Source organism: Aegilops tauschii, chromosome 5 (assembly GCF_002575655.3).
Source record: "Aegilops tauschii subsp. strangulata cultivar AL8/78 chromosome 5, Aet v6.0, whole genome shotgun sequence".
Classification (NCBI taxonomy): Eukaryota; Viridiplantae; Streptophyta; class Magnoliopsida; order Poales; family Poaceae; genus Aegilops; species Aegilops tauschii.
Window position 1 is genome coordinate 383,102,986 of NC_053039.3, and position 13,428 is coordinate 383,116,413.

Sequence of the window (13,428 nt, forward strand, 5' to 3'; positions counted from 1 at the left end):
AGTAGTTCTCTTGATTCCACTAATGATTCTCTTAGCCAAGTTACACTTGAGCAAGAAAATAGCTTATTGAAGGGAATTATAGAGAAAGGTGTTTACAAGAGCCTTGCCGAAAGTAAGCAATATGAGGAAATTGTACGCAAGCAAGGAAGGCATCGGAAGAATCAAGGTGTTGGTTTTGAATGGAAGTTCAATGCCAATGGAGTTGAGTGGGAAGAAGATCAATGCCCCAAGATGAAGTTTGTTCCTCAACAAGAGAAGTATGATCCTACTTCCTTCAAGGGGACACAAGCTCAAGATGATCTTCCACCACAAGACCACAAGCTAAAAGGCAAGGACAAGCTTCAAGAGGATATTGATGCATTTGAAGAAGCTCTGAAGGCCTTGGTCAAGTGGGTTCCCAAGACTACATCAAGTTCTACTTCATCAAGTAGGACTACAACTCCAAGGATTCCCATCAAGTTGATGTGGATCCTGAAGAAGAAGAACTAGAGAGTTCTTGAGGGTGACTCCGCCAACATACTTCACTCATATTCATTTTGGCAAGGACAAGTGCAAAAAACTTCCACATCTTGCACTAGTTCAAGGAGTCACAAACCCTCTTGTTGGTAAGACAAGGGACAAGGTAACCTAATGCTTTCATGGACATCATCTTGTGTGTACTTCACTCTATGTCTATGGATATCTTTGTTTGTTCCTTGTGGGACTAACCCATGTAGGTATTGAAAGTGCAACTGACTCCAATGGATTGCTCCAAATGATCTACATCAACATTGAGCATCCACATCTTCAACATCTACATGAAGTCATCATCGACAAAACCCAAGGTTAGTTCATCCCTCTTAGGGGGGATATCACATCTAGGGGGAGCTTTACTCTAAGAATTGAGCTAAAGCAACTCTAATGGTGTGAACACAACAATGCTTTATGTAAAAGTGGTAACCTCACTTGTGCTTAAATGATGAGTATGACCTACGATCAAATGTTCTCATTTGACTCCTCAGTCAATATATTCATATATAGATGACCTAGTCATCGCCAATTGCTTGATAGATGCTAGAGTGTTTGTGCATGCTTTGCCACATATTTCATTTGCCATCTTATTGTGTGAGCATGTTGAGTGCATATTTTTCTCATTTGAGGGCATCCATTTGCTGCTTTGATTGTTTGATTTTTCCTTTTGCCAAATGGATGGACAAGAATGCCTAAGAACTTCCTCTAGCTATCTATGCTTTCCTCGTCTCAAACTCTATTCATGCTACATCACAAAGTTTGGTCAAGTCAGATTCGAACCCTCTAGGTGAGGAGCACTCGGAGCCACCGATTCGTCATAGACATAAACTTTCAATACCTCTCTGTGTATTTCGGTCGGACCGATTCATTCCTTTCGGTCATACCGAGTTCATAGAGTTGATCTAGGTTTTCAATCTCGGTGCAACTGATTTGAACAGTCCGGTCACACCGAGTTTCAGTAACCGCTTGCGATTCTGCATCTCGGTGCCACCGAATTGTTCCACTCGGTCACACCGACAGGGTCAGGATATATATATACCCACGGGTCAAATTTTGGAAATTCCTCCGAAACCCTTCGCTCGCGCGTATCCTGCTCTGCCGACTCGAGTATTCGGATCACCTCCTCATCGCCAGCGAGCTCCTGCCGCTGGTCTCCGCCGCTGTCAACGGGAATCTTCACCGCCGTTGCCGTCGTTGCGAGTTCACCGCCGAGTTAGGGTATGAATGAGGGAGTCCTGGATTAGGGGGTCCTCGGACAGCCGGACTATATCCTTTGGCCGGATTGTTGGACTATGAAGATACAAGATTGAAGACTTCGACCCGTGTCCGGATGGGATTCTCCTTGGCGTGGAAGGAAAACTTGGCAATACGGATATGTAGATTTCCTCCCTTGTAACCGACTCTGTGTAACCCTAGCCCCCTCCAGTGTCTATATAAACCGGAGGGTTTAGTCCGTAGGACAACAACAATCATACCATAGGCTAGCTTCTAGGGTTTAGCCTCTACGATCTCGTGGTAGATCAACTCTTGTAATACTCATATCATCAAGATCAATCAAGCAGGAATTAGGGTATTACCTCCATCGAGAGGGCCCGATGCTGGGTAAACATCGTGTCCCCTGCCTCCTGTTACCATCCGCCTTGGACGCACAGTTCGGGACCCCCTACCCGAGATCCGCCGGTTTTGACATCGACATTGGTGCTTTCATTGAGAGTTCCACTGTGCCGTCACCGTAAGGCTAGATGGCTCCTTCGATCATCGGCAATGATGCGATCCAGGGTGAGGTTTTCCTTCCCAGATAGATCTTCGTATTCGGCGGCTTCGCACTGCGGGCCAACTCGCTTGGCCATCTGGAGCAGATCGAAAGCTACGCCCCTGGTCATCAGGTCAGGTTTGGAAACTTGAATTATACTGCCGACATCCGCGGAGACTTGATCTTTGACGGATTTGAGCCCGTGTCAGGTGCGCCGCACAATCACGACGAGCATGATTTAGCTCTGCCGTCGGACAGTGTTCGGGAGATCACACCCGCAACTACTCCGGCCCTCGATCCGGAACAAATTGCGCCATCTGAGGACGGGTGGATGGACCCCGCCACGGAGACCGCATACTCAGCGGCGATAGAGCCGAATACTGACTTTACCTCTTATGAGACCCGTGTCGCCGGACACTTGGATTCGTCCCCGGCCACGGGCTCCGGACCGCCTGCGTCCGTGCCTATCGAATCTGATTGGGCACCGATCATGGAGTTCTCCTCTGCGGATATCTTTCAGCACTCACCCCTGGGCGACGTGCTAAACTCATTGAGGTCTCTTTCCTTGTCAGGAGACTCCTGGCCGAACTATGTCCGGCTAGAATGGGATGCGGACAACGAAGAAATTCTCTGCCCACCCACCACCCACTTAGTAGCCACTGTCGACGATTTAACCGGCATGCTTGATTTCGGCTCCGAAGACATCGACGGTATGGACGACGATGTAGGAGACGAACAGGAACCACCGCCCACAGGGCACTGGACTGCCACCTCATCATATGATATATACATGGTGGACACCCCCAAAGAAGGCAATGGCGATAAGATAACGGAGGATAATCCCTCCAGAAGCAACCCAAGCACCGACGTCAGCGGCGCCGCTCTAAGTCCCGCCATAGCAAAAGCAGTGATACCGGCACAAGAGACAATAACGCTTTGGATAGTGCCGAAGGCGACGACAACTCCCTCCAGCCAGACCTCGAGCGGGAGGATGAACAAGCTAGTCCTCCGGAACAGGCAGCAGACGGAGAATCAGAGGATGACAATTACATGCCTCTCTCCGAAGACGAGGTAAGCCTCTGCGACGAAGAATTTATCGTGCCCGAGGATCCCGTCGAGCAGGAGCGCTTCAAGCGCCGGCTTATAGCCACAGCAAACAGCCTGAAGAAAAAGCAACAACAGCTTCGAGCTGATCAAGATCTTCTAGCTGATAGATGGACTGAAGTCCTGGCGGCCGAGGAATACGAACTCGAGCGCCCAACCAAGAGTTACCCAAAGCGCAGGTTGCTACCCCAACTCGAGGAGGAAGCATTGAAACCCACATCACCAGCGTATGACGCGGCTGATCGGCCACCTCGCGGCCGAGATAGAGAGGCATATCAGCCCGAAGTCCAGCCCGCACCCCGCCGCCGTTCAAACAAAAATACCAAGGCCCGGGGCAACACGCGGGACCTGCGAGACGTCTTGGAAAACAAAGCAAAACATGCAAGATCGATCTACGGATCACGGGGGCGCGCCCCAACACGGGACGATGACCGTCACGCCGGATACACTAAAAGCAAATCCGGCCGGGCCGAATACAGCAGACAAGACTCGTATGAACTGCGTCGTGATATAGCCTGGCACAAAGGCGCCGCACACCCCCTATGCTTCACTGATGAAGTAATGGATCACGAATTCCCAGAGGGTTTTAAACCCGTAAACATTGAATCATATGATGGTACAACAGATCCCGCGGTATGGATCGAGGATTTCCTCCTCCACATCCACATGGCTCGCGGTGATGATCTACATGCCATCAAATACCTCCCACTAAAACTCAAAGGACCAACTCGGCATTGGCTGAATAGCTTGCCAGCAGACTCCATCGGCAGTTGGGAGGATTTGGAAGATGCATTCCTTGACAACTTCTAGGGCACTTATGTGCGACCACCGGATGCTGATGACTTGAGCCATATAACTCAGCAGCCAGGGAATCGGCCAGGAAATTCTGGACCCGGTTCCTAACTAAGAAAAAACAAATTGTCGACTGTCCGGATGCAGAGGCCTTAGAGGCATTTAAGCATAACATCCGTGACGAGTGGCTCGCCCGGCACCTCGGCCAGGAGAAGCCGAAGTCTATGGCAGCCCTCACGACACTCATGACCCTCTTTTGCGCGGGCGAGGATAGCTGGCTGGCTCGCAGCAACAACACATCAAGAAATCATGGCAATTCAGATGCCAAAGATAGTAACGGCAGACCATGTCGTAACAGACACAAGCGCCGAAACAACGGTGACAACGCCGAAGACACGGCAGTCAATGCCGGATTCAGTGGCTCTAAATCCGGTCAGCGGAAGAAGCCGTTCAAAAGAAGCAACCCGGGCCCGTCCAGTCTGGACCGCATACTCGATCGCTCGTGTCAAATTCACGGCACCCCCGATAAGCCAGCCAATCACACCAATAGAGAATGCTGGGTGTTCAAGCAAGCCGGCAAAGTGAATGCCGAAAACAAGGAAAAGGGCTGCACAGCGACGATGAGGAGTCCCGGCCGCCGAACACAGGAGGACAGAAGAAATTTCCTCCCCAAGTGAAAACGGTGAACATGATATACGCAACCCATATTCCTAAGAGGGAACGGAAGCGTGCTCTAAGGGACGTCTATGCGATGGAGCCAGTCGCCCCAAAGTTCAACCCATGGTCTTCTTGTCCGATCACTTTCGATCGTAGGGACCACCCTACTAGTATCCGTCATGGCGGTTCAGCCGCATTGGTCCTTGATCCCATCATTGACGGATTTCACCTCACCCGAGTCCTTATGGACGGCAGCAGCAGCCTGAACCTGCTTTATCAGGATACAGTGCGCAAAATGGGAATAGACCCCTCGAGGATCAAACCCACTAAAACCACCTTTAAAGGTGTCATCCCAGGTGTGGAGGCCCGTTGCACAGGCTCAATCACACTGGAAGTGGTCTTCGGATCTCCGCACAACTTCCGAAGCGAGGAGTTAATCTTCGATATCGTCCCGTTCCGCAGTGGCTATCACGCACTGCTCGGACGAACCGCATTTGCCAGATTCAATGCGGTACCGCATTATGCATACCTCAAGCTCAAAATGCCAGGACCTCGCAGGGTTATAACAGTCAATGGAAACACAGAACGCTCGCTCCGCACGGAGGAGCACACTGCGGCCCTCGCAGTAGAAGAACAAAGCAGCCTTTCAAGGCAAACCGCCAATTCGGCGATAAAGACCCCGGACACCTTCAAGCGAGTCCGGAGTAACCTGCAGCAGGATCGCCTGGCACGTTCAGAGCTCGACTAGCAATTCGGCCTCCGTCCTAGTCCTGGTCAAGCGATGAAATCTGTGCCGCGCGTACATAATTACGCACTAAAAATACCATGGGCATAGGCGGAGGCACGGCCAGGACACGTCCCACAATGCGGTTCAACCGCCCCAGGGGCTGTATACCTTTATCATTTTCTCTCTTTCAGGACCTTACTCTCTGGAAGCCCTTTTCGGCAGTCTGATTGCTGGACGCATTACGGGAAGGAAATACCAAGGAGGCAAGAAGCTAGGATGTACAAGGGAATCCCCAGGTGGTCTCTGATAACGATTGAAATACCTGTTTTAAATACCCATACGCAGCTTGCCCTTGGATAGGACATGTCAAATAGTCCTATTTTTTGCTTATTGCACTACTTGTATCAGTACGCTTCAACGTACTATTTAATAACAATGCATAGCGTTAGCCTATTATTGCATTACCCTTTCTTTTTTTCTTTTCACTTGTCTGCTTATTTACGACAAATTGCACCCATACATTTTGGTACGACCAGTACGCCAGGGGCTTCAGTATACCCCATAAATACGGCATGAGAAGTCCGAACACTTTCGACAATGCGGCACCCCGAACTTATAGCATTATATGGATCAGCTCCGAATCATGTCTTGGGTCAATAGTTGGGTTTGCCCGGCTCCCATGTTTTGGTACATTACGTTCCGCTATATCGGCTAAGGTAGCGCTGGGAGAACTACTGCGGTTGTGTCCCGATTCTTCCGGACGAGCACCTCAGTAGAGAAAGCCGAAAACTGACTGTCATGATGTAGCGAGAGCTGGTCGCTGTTCGAGAGGTCTCAATTCCTTAAAGACTTTTTCCGCTTCGGGCGAGGAGTCGGCCTTGCCCGACTTAGGCGTATATAGCGCCCCAAATTCGGCCTTCCGAATACTAAGGGCTTCGCCAAAATTTAAAATTGTAGACTTCTATGGCTAAGTGAGAGTGATAAAGCCTTATAGTTCGATTGCCTGGTTCGTTGCGCTGAACACCTCCCTCGAAGGACCCAAAATTGGGATAAAGAGTGCTCAGATTTATCCCGAACACCTCAGTACTAGTTACATGGGGGCAGAAGCCAACGACTGGCCAACTCTCAGATTTTGTAAACGGCCGCACAGAAGGTAATATTTTAAATTCACAAGCGTTGCATAGCGCGAATGAACTCGTTTCATATTACAGGATCACATGAGTACATTTATTCAAATATTACATCCTTAGCACATTCCTCCGCCACAAGGCGAGCACCCTTCAGGACGCTTTCATAATACTTCTTGGGGTGGTGATGCTCCTTGCCCTCCGGCGGCCCCTCCTTCACCAGCTTTTTGGCGTCCAGCTTCGCCCAGTGCACCTTCGCCCGAGCACCTGCGCGCACCCTCGATGCAGACGGACCGCTTTATGACTTCAAGCCGTGGGCAGGCATCCAAAAGCCGCCTCACCAGGCCGAAGTAGCTGCCAGGCAGGGGCTCGCTAGGCCACATCCGGACTAAAAGGCCCCTCATGGCCTGTTCGGCCGCCTTGTGGAGCTCGACCAGTTGCTTCAGCTGGTCGTTCAAGGGCATTGGGTGTTCGGTCCCAGTATACTGAGACCAGAACAACTTCTCCATCGAGCTCCCTTCCTCGGCCCGGTAGAACTCCGCGGCATCTGACACACTGCGGGGTAGATCTGCGAACGCTCCTGGAGAGCTCCGAACTCGTGTAAGTAAAAAAGATATTTTCTTTCACATGCTTGCTTTGCATAATGAATGCCTTACCCGCCGCTATCTTCTTAACCGCCTCAATTTCCTGGAGGGCCTTTTGGGCTTCGGCCTTAGCGTGTTGTGCGCTTTCGAGGGCCTTCGCAAGCTCGGACCCTTGCGTCTTAGAGTCACGCTCCAAGGACTCGTGTTTTTGGCGAGATCCTGGAGCTCTTGCTGCACCTCGCCTACTCGGGCTTCTTGCTTTTCTCGCTCTATGCGCTCCTTGGCCGCTTTGTCTTCGGCCTCGGACAACGCCTTCTTCAGGGTCGCCACTTCGGTCGTGGCCCCTAGCAAAATTCATGACGATCCTATGATCTAGGCAACCATCCTTATTTTTTCTTATCAATATACAGACGGGGTATCACTTACCTTTGTTCTCTTCGAGCTGCCTCTTGTTAAGGCCGAGCTCTTCCTTGGACCGCTCAAGGTCCCGCTTCAGTGCGGCGACCTCCGCAGTACGTGCGGCAGCGGCTAGAAGTGAAGCCTGCATATGGACATAGACATATTATGATTAGACTCCTGCGATTATTATTTGATCCTCTATTCGGCCTTCCTTTGCGAACGCCAAACAGAGCATCAGGGGCTACTGTCTATGCCGTACTATTTTCTTATAATTTGATTACTTACCTCAAAGCCCGTTAGGAGGCTGGCACAGGCTTCAGTCAATCCGCTTTTGGCAGATTGAACCTTCTTGACCACTGCACTCATGATAGTGCGGTGCTCTTCATCAATGGAAGCGCTGCGAAGCGCTTCCAGCAAGTTGTCCGATGCCTCTGGATGGACAGAGGTCATCGGCATAGACGGCTCGCCCCCCTTAGCGAGGGGTCGCCTGACAGAGTCCGGAACCGCTAGAGGTTCCGGCACAGTATTCGGCTGGGGGCCAAGCTTGCTGCCCCCGCCATTGGAGCCCTTGGGAGTCTTGTTCCCCATGCGTCCAGTGTCCAGGATGTCGCCTTGGGGCGCCTCCAAGACTGTCTCCCCTTGAGCTACTACCCTCCGAGACAACACCTCGGCGTCGTCCATAGGGCGGGGGGAGGTGGCGGTCGGGAGCGAATCGCTGTTCATCGCCAACGGGTCCAAAGACCCATCCGAAGAGGATACGTTAATATGGGCCTTGGAGGGACTGCATGATCATGTTCGGCATGATGAGGAGCAATAAAATGAAACATACCAAAACCATTATGGTATCCGGATACTTACGACTTCGCCAGGGGCTTGTCCCTGGGCAACCACTCCTCTTCGCTGAAGGCGGCGGTGGTGGAGTTGTCCGGAAGGAGGGTCCTTCCCTTCTTGGACCCTTCGTCTGCCCCAGACGGGGCAACCTTCCTCTTCTTGTCTCCCCCGGCCCGGGGGGGGGGGAGAACTTTCCTCTTCCTCCTCCTCGTTTTTGTGGGAGGAGTGCGCCTCGGTGCTTTCGAACGATGAGTCCGATATCACCTTGCACCGAAGACCCTTCCTGGTCCCCGTGGCCTTCTTCTCCGGCACCTCATAAGGTGTCGGAACCAGCATCTTCGTTAGAAGAGCATCTGCTGGATCTTCGGGCAGGGGAGCCGGACAATCGATCTGCTCCGCTGTCTCTACCCAGTCCTGTTAGAGGGCGCGGGGGCTTAGATCCCGTGCATGGTTATACTGGGAAAAAGAACATCTTATGAGATGTAAAAAAATTACCGGATTAGCAGGGCGCTTTGCGCTGAGTCCGCGGTCCTCGGTAAGGGGAGGAGGTACCTCGGCGCCCTTGAACAGCACCTTCCAGACGTCCTTGTGCGTCATGTCGAAGAGCTCTCGCAGTGTCTGGTGCTCGGCCGGGTCGAACTCCCACAAATTGAATGCCCGTCTTTGACACGGGAGAATCCGGCGGAAGAGCATGACTTGGACCATGTTGACGAGCTTGATTTTCTTGCTCATCATGTTTCTGATGCAGGTCTGGAGTCCGGTCAGCTCTACCGAGGAACCCCATGACAGGCCCTTCTCTTTCTAGAAGGTGAGCCGCATGGGGATTCCGGATCGAAATTCAGGGGCCGCCACCCAGTTGGTGTCGCACGGCTCGGTGATGAAGAACCACCCCGATTGCCACCCCTTTATGGTCTCCACATAGGAGCCTTCGAGCCAGGTGACGTTGGGCATTTTTCCCACCATGGCGCCTCCGCACTCCACTTGCTGGCCGACCACCACCTTTGGTTTAACATTGAAGGTTTTCAGCCACAGGTCGAAGTGGGGCCTGATGCGGAGGAAGGCCTCGCACACGACGATAAACGCCGATATGTTGAGGATGAAATTGGGGGCCAGATCATGAAAGTCCAGCCCGTAGTAGAACATGAGCCCGCAGACAAATGGGTGGAGGGGAAATCCCAGTCCGCGGACGAAGTGGGTAAGAAAAACCACCCGCTCATAGGGTTTTGGGGTAGGGATGATCTGCCCCTCATCTGGCAGTCGGTGTGTGATATCCGCGGCCAGATATCCGGCTCTCCGCAGCTTTGTGATGTCCTCCTTCGTAACGGAGGAGACCATCCACTTGCCTCCCGCTCCAGACATGCTTGGAGTGGTTTGAGGAGAAGAACGCGAACTTGGGTGCTGGATCTCAAGTGCGCGAGAATGGATAAGCTAGGAGGAAGAAGGCGTGGGTGAAAAGGGTGAATCTTTGTCCCTTTATAAGGGCGGAAGAAACTATGCGCCTCCCCACCTACCTGGTAAATTTGCTTATTCCCGAAGCGCCGTAATTGATGGCGCGGTTGGGTTACCCACGTCCGTATTGATGAGAATCCCGTGATAAGGGGATACGATCTCTGCTTCGACAAGACGTGCCAAGAAAACCGCCTCGCGATATGTGTAGTAGCTGGTTGTAAAAACGGTTCGAATAATGACCGGGCCGTGATGTGATGTCACGCTACAGAATGTGTCAGCAGATTAGATTTGTGGAAATATTATTCTCTCTACGGTGGTATGTGGAATTTTTTTTACAGAGCCGGACACTATCCTCGTGTTCAAAGTCTTCTATGGAGTATTCGGAGAAGGAACCCGCCTTGCAATGCCGAAGACAATCTATGCGCCAGACTCATCATCATTGAAGCCTGGTTCAGGGGCTACTGAGGGAGTCCTGGATTAGGGGGTCCTCGGACAGCCGGACTATATCCTTTGGCCGGATTGTTGGACTATGAAGATACAAGATTGAAGACTTCGACCCGTGTCCGGATGGGACTCTCCTTGGCATGGAAGGCAAGCTTGGCAATACGGATATGTAGATTTCTTCCCTTGTAACCGACTCTGTGTAACCCTAGCCCCCTCCGGTGTCTATATAAACCGGAGGGTTTAGTCCGTAGGACAACAACAATCATACCATAGGCTAGCTTCTAGGGTTTAGCCTCTACGATCTCGTGGTAGATCAACTCTTGTAATACTCATATCATCAAGATCAATCAAGCAGAAAGTAGGGTATTACCTCCATCGAGAGGGCCCGATCCTGGGTAAACATCGTGTCCCCTGCCTCCTGTTACCATCCGCCTTGGACGCCCAGTTCGGGACCCCCTACCCGAGATCTGCCGGTTTTGACACCGACAATGAACTCGACCCCTATGTGCAATCTCAACCTCTGATTCATGCACTTAGGTCAATGCCATGATTCTTACCACGTATGAGATTACTCCGTCCAGCAAAAACTTCCTTTAGATTAGTTTTGATTCGAAAATATAGGGTTAGGTTTCCGCCGAACTCATCTCGGATCGACCGAGTTGTAGAAATCGGTCTCACCGATTTGGGCTAGGCCATTGCACTTGTATTTTTTGATCTGACCGAAACTTACAATGTGTGACCGAGTTTGATTCTCAGTGAAACCCTAGCATTCTCGAAGTCACCGAACTGTGTCTTGGTCTGACCGATTTGAAGGAAATATGCCCTAGAGGCAATAATAAAGTTGTTATTTACATTTCCTTGTATCATGATAAATGTTTATTATTCATGCTAGAATTGTATTAACCGGAAACTTAGTACATGTGTGAATACATAGACAAACAGAGTGTCACTAGTATGCCTCTACTTGACTAGCTCGTTAATCAAAGATGGTTAAGTTCCTAGCCATAGACATGAGTTGTCATTTGATCAACGGGATCACATCATTAGAGAATGATGTGATTGACTTGACCCATCCGTTAGCTTAGCACTATGATCGTTTAGTTTATTGCTATTGCTTTCTTCATATAACTTATACATGTTCCTATGACTATGAGATTATGCAACTCCCGAATACCGGAGGAACACTTAGTGTGGTATCAAACGTCACAACGTAACTGGGTGATTATAAAGATGCTCTACAGGTGTCTACATAGTTCTCGAACCCATAGGGTCCGCACGCTTAACGTTCGATGATGATCGGTATTATGAGTTTATGTGTTTTGATGTACCGAAGGTAGTTTGGAGTCCCGGATGTGATCACGGACATGATGAGGAGTCTCGAAATGGTCGATACATGAAGATTGATATATTGGAAGGTTATGTTTGGACACCGGAATGGTTTCGGATGAGTTCGGGCATTTATCAGAGTACCGGGGTGTTACCGGAACACCCCGGGGAGTTAATGGGCCTTAATGGGCCATGGTGGAAGAGAGGAGGAGGCGGCCAAGTGGGAGGCGCGCGTCCCCCAAGCCCAATCCGAATTGGGGGGGGGGCGCCTTTCCTTCTCTCCCTCTCCCTCTTCTTCTCCTACTCCAACTAGGGAAAGGGAAAGCCCAATCGGCAACTGGTAGGAGCCATATGGTTGTCGCTTAATTGTATGAAATGCAATCGCCATGTAATTGCTTTACTTTATCACTAAGCGGTAGCGATAGTCGTGGAAGCAATAGTTGGCGAGACGACAACGATGCTTCGATGGAGATCAAGGTGTCAAGTCGGTGACGATGGTGATCATGACGGTGCTTTGGAGATGGAGATCAAAGGCACAAGATGATGATGGCCATATCATATCACTTATATTGATTGCATGTGATGTTTATCCTTTATGCATCTTATTTTGCTTAGTACAACGGTAGCATTATAAGATGATCTCTCAGTAAATTTCAAGGTATAAGTGTTCTCCCTGAGTATGCACCGTTGCTACAGTTCATCGTGCCGAGACACCACGTGATGATCGGGTGTGATAAGCTCTACGTTCACATACAACAGGTGCAAGCCATTTTTGCACACGCAGAATACTCGGGTTAAACTTGACGAGCCTAGCATATGCAGATATGGCCTCAGAACACTGAGACCGAAAGGTCGAGCATGAATCATATAGTAGATATGATCAACATAGTGATGTTCACCATTGAAAACTACTCCATCTCATGTGATGATCGGACATGGTTTAGGTTACATGGAGCACGTGATCACTTAGATGATTAGAGTCTATCTAAGTGGGAGTTCTTAAGTAATATGATTAACTGAACTTTAATTTATCATGAACTTAGTACCTGATAGTATTTTGCATGTCTATGTTGTTGTAGATAAATGGCCCGTGTTGTTGTTCTGTTGAATTTTAATGCGTCCTAGAGAAAGCTAAGTTGAAAGATGATGGTAGCAACTAAACGGACTGGGTCCGTAACTTGAGGATTATCCTCATTGCTGCACAGAAGAATTACGTCGTGGAAGCAACGCTAGGTGCAAGACCCGCTGTAGGAGCAACACCAGACGTTGTGAACGCCTGGCAGAGCAAAGCTGATGACTACATGATAGTTCAGTGTGCCATGCTTTACGGCTTAGAACCGGGACTTCAACGACGTTTTGAACATGATGGAGCATATGAGATGTTCCAGGAGTTGAAGTTAATATTTCAAGCAAATGCCCGGATTGAGAGATATGAAGTCTCCAATAAGTTCTGCAGCTGCAAAATGGAGGAGAATAGTTCTGTCAGTGAACATATACTCAGAATGTCTGGGTACCACAATCACTTGACTCAGCCGGGAGTTAATCTTCCAGTTGATAGTGTCATTGACAGAGTTCTTCAATCACTGCCACCAAGCTACAAAAGCTACGTGATGAACTATAATATGCAAGGGATGGATAAGACGATTCCCGAGCTCTTCGCAATGCTAAAGGCTGCGGAGGTAGAAATCAAGAAGGAGCATCAAGTGTTGATGGTCAACAAGACCA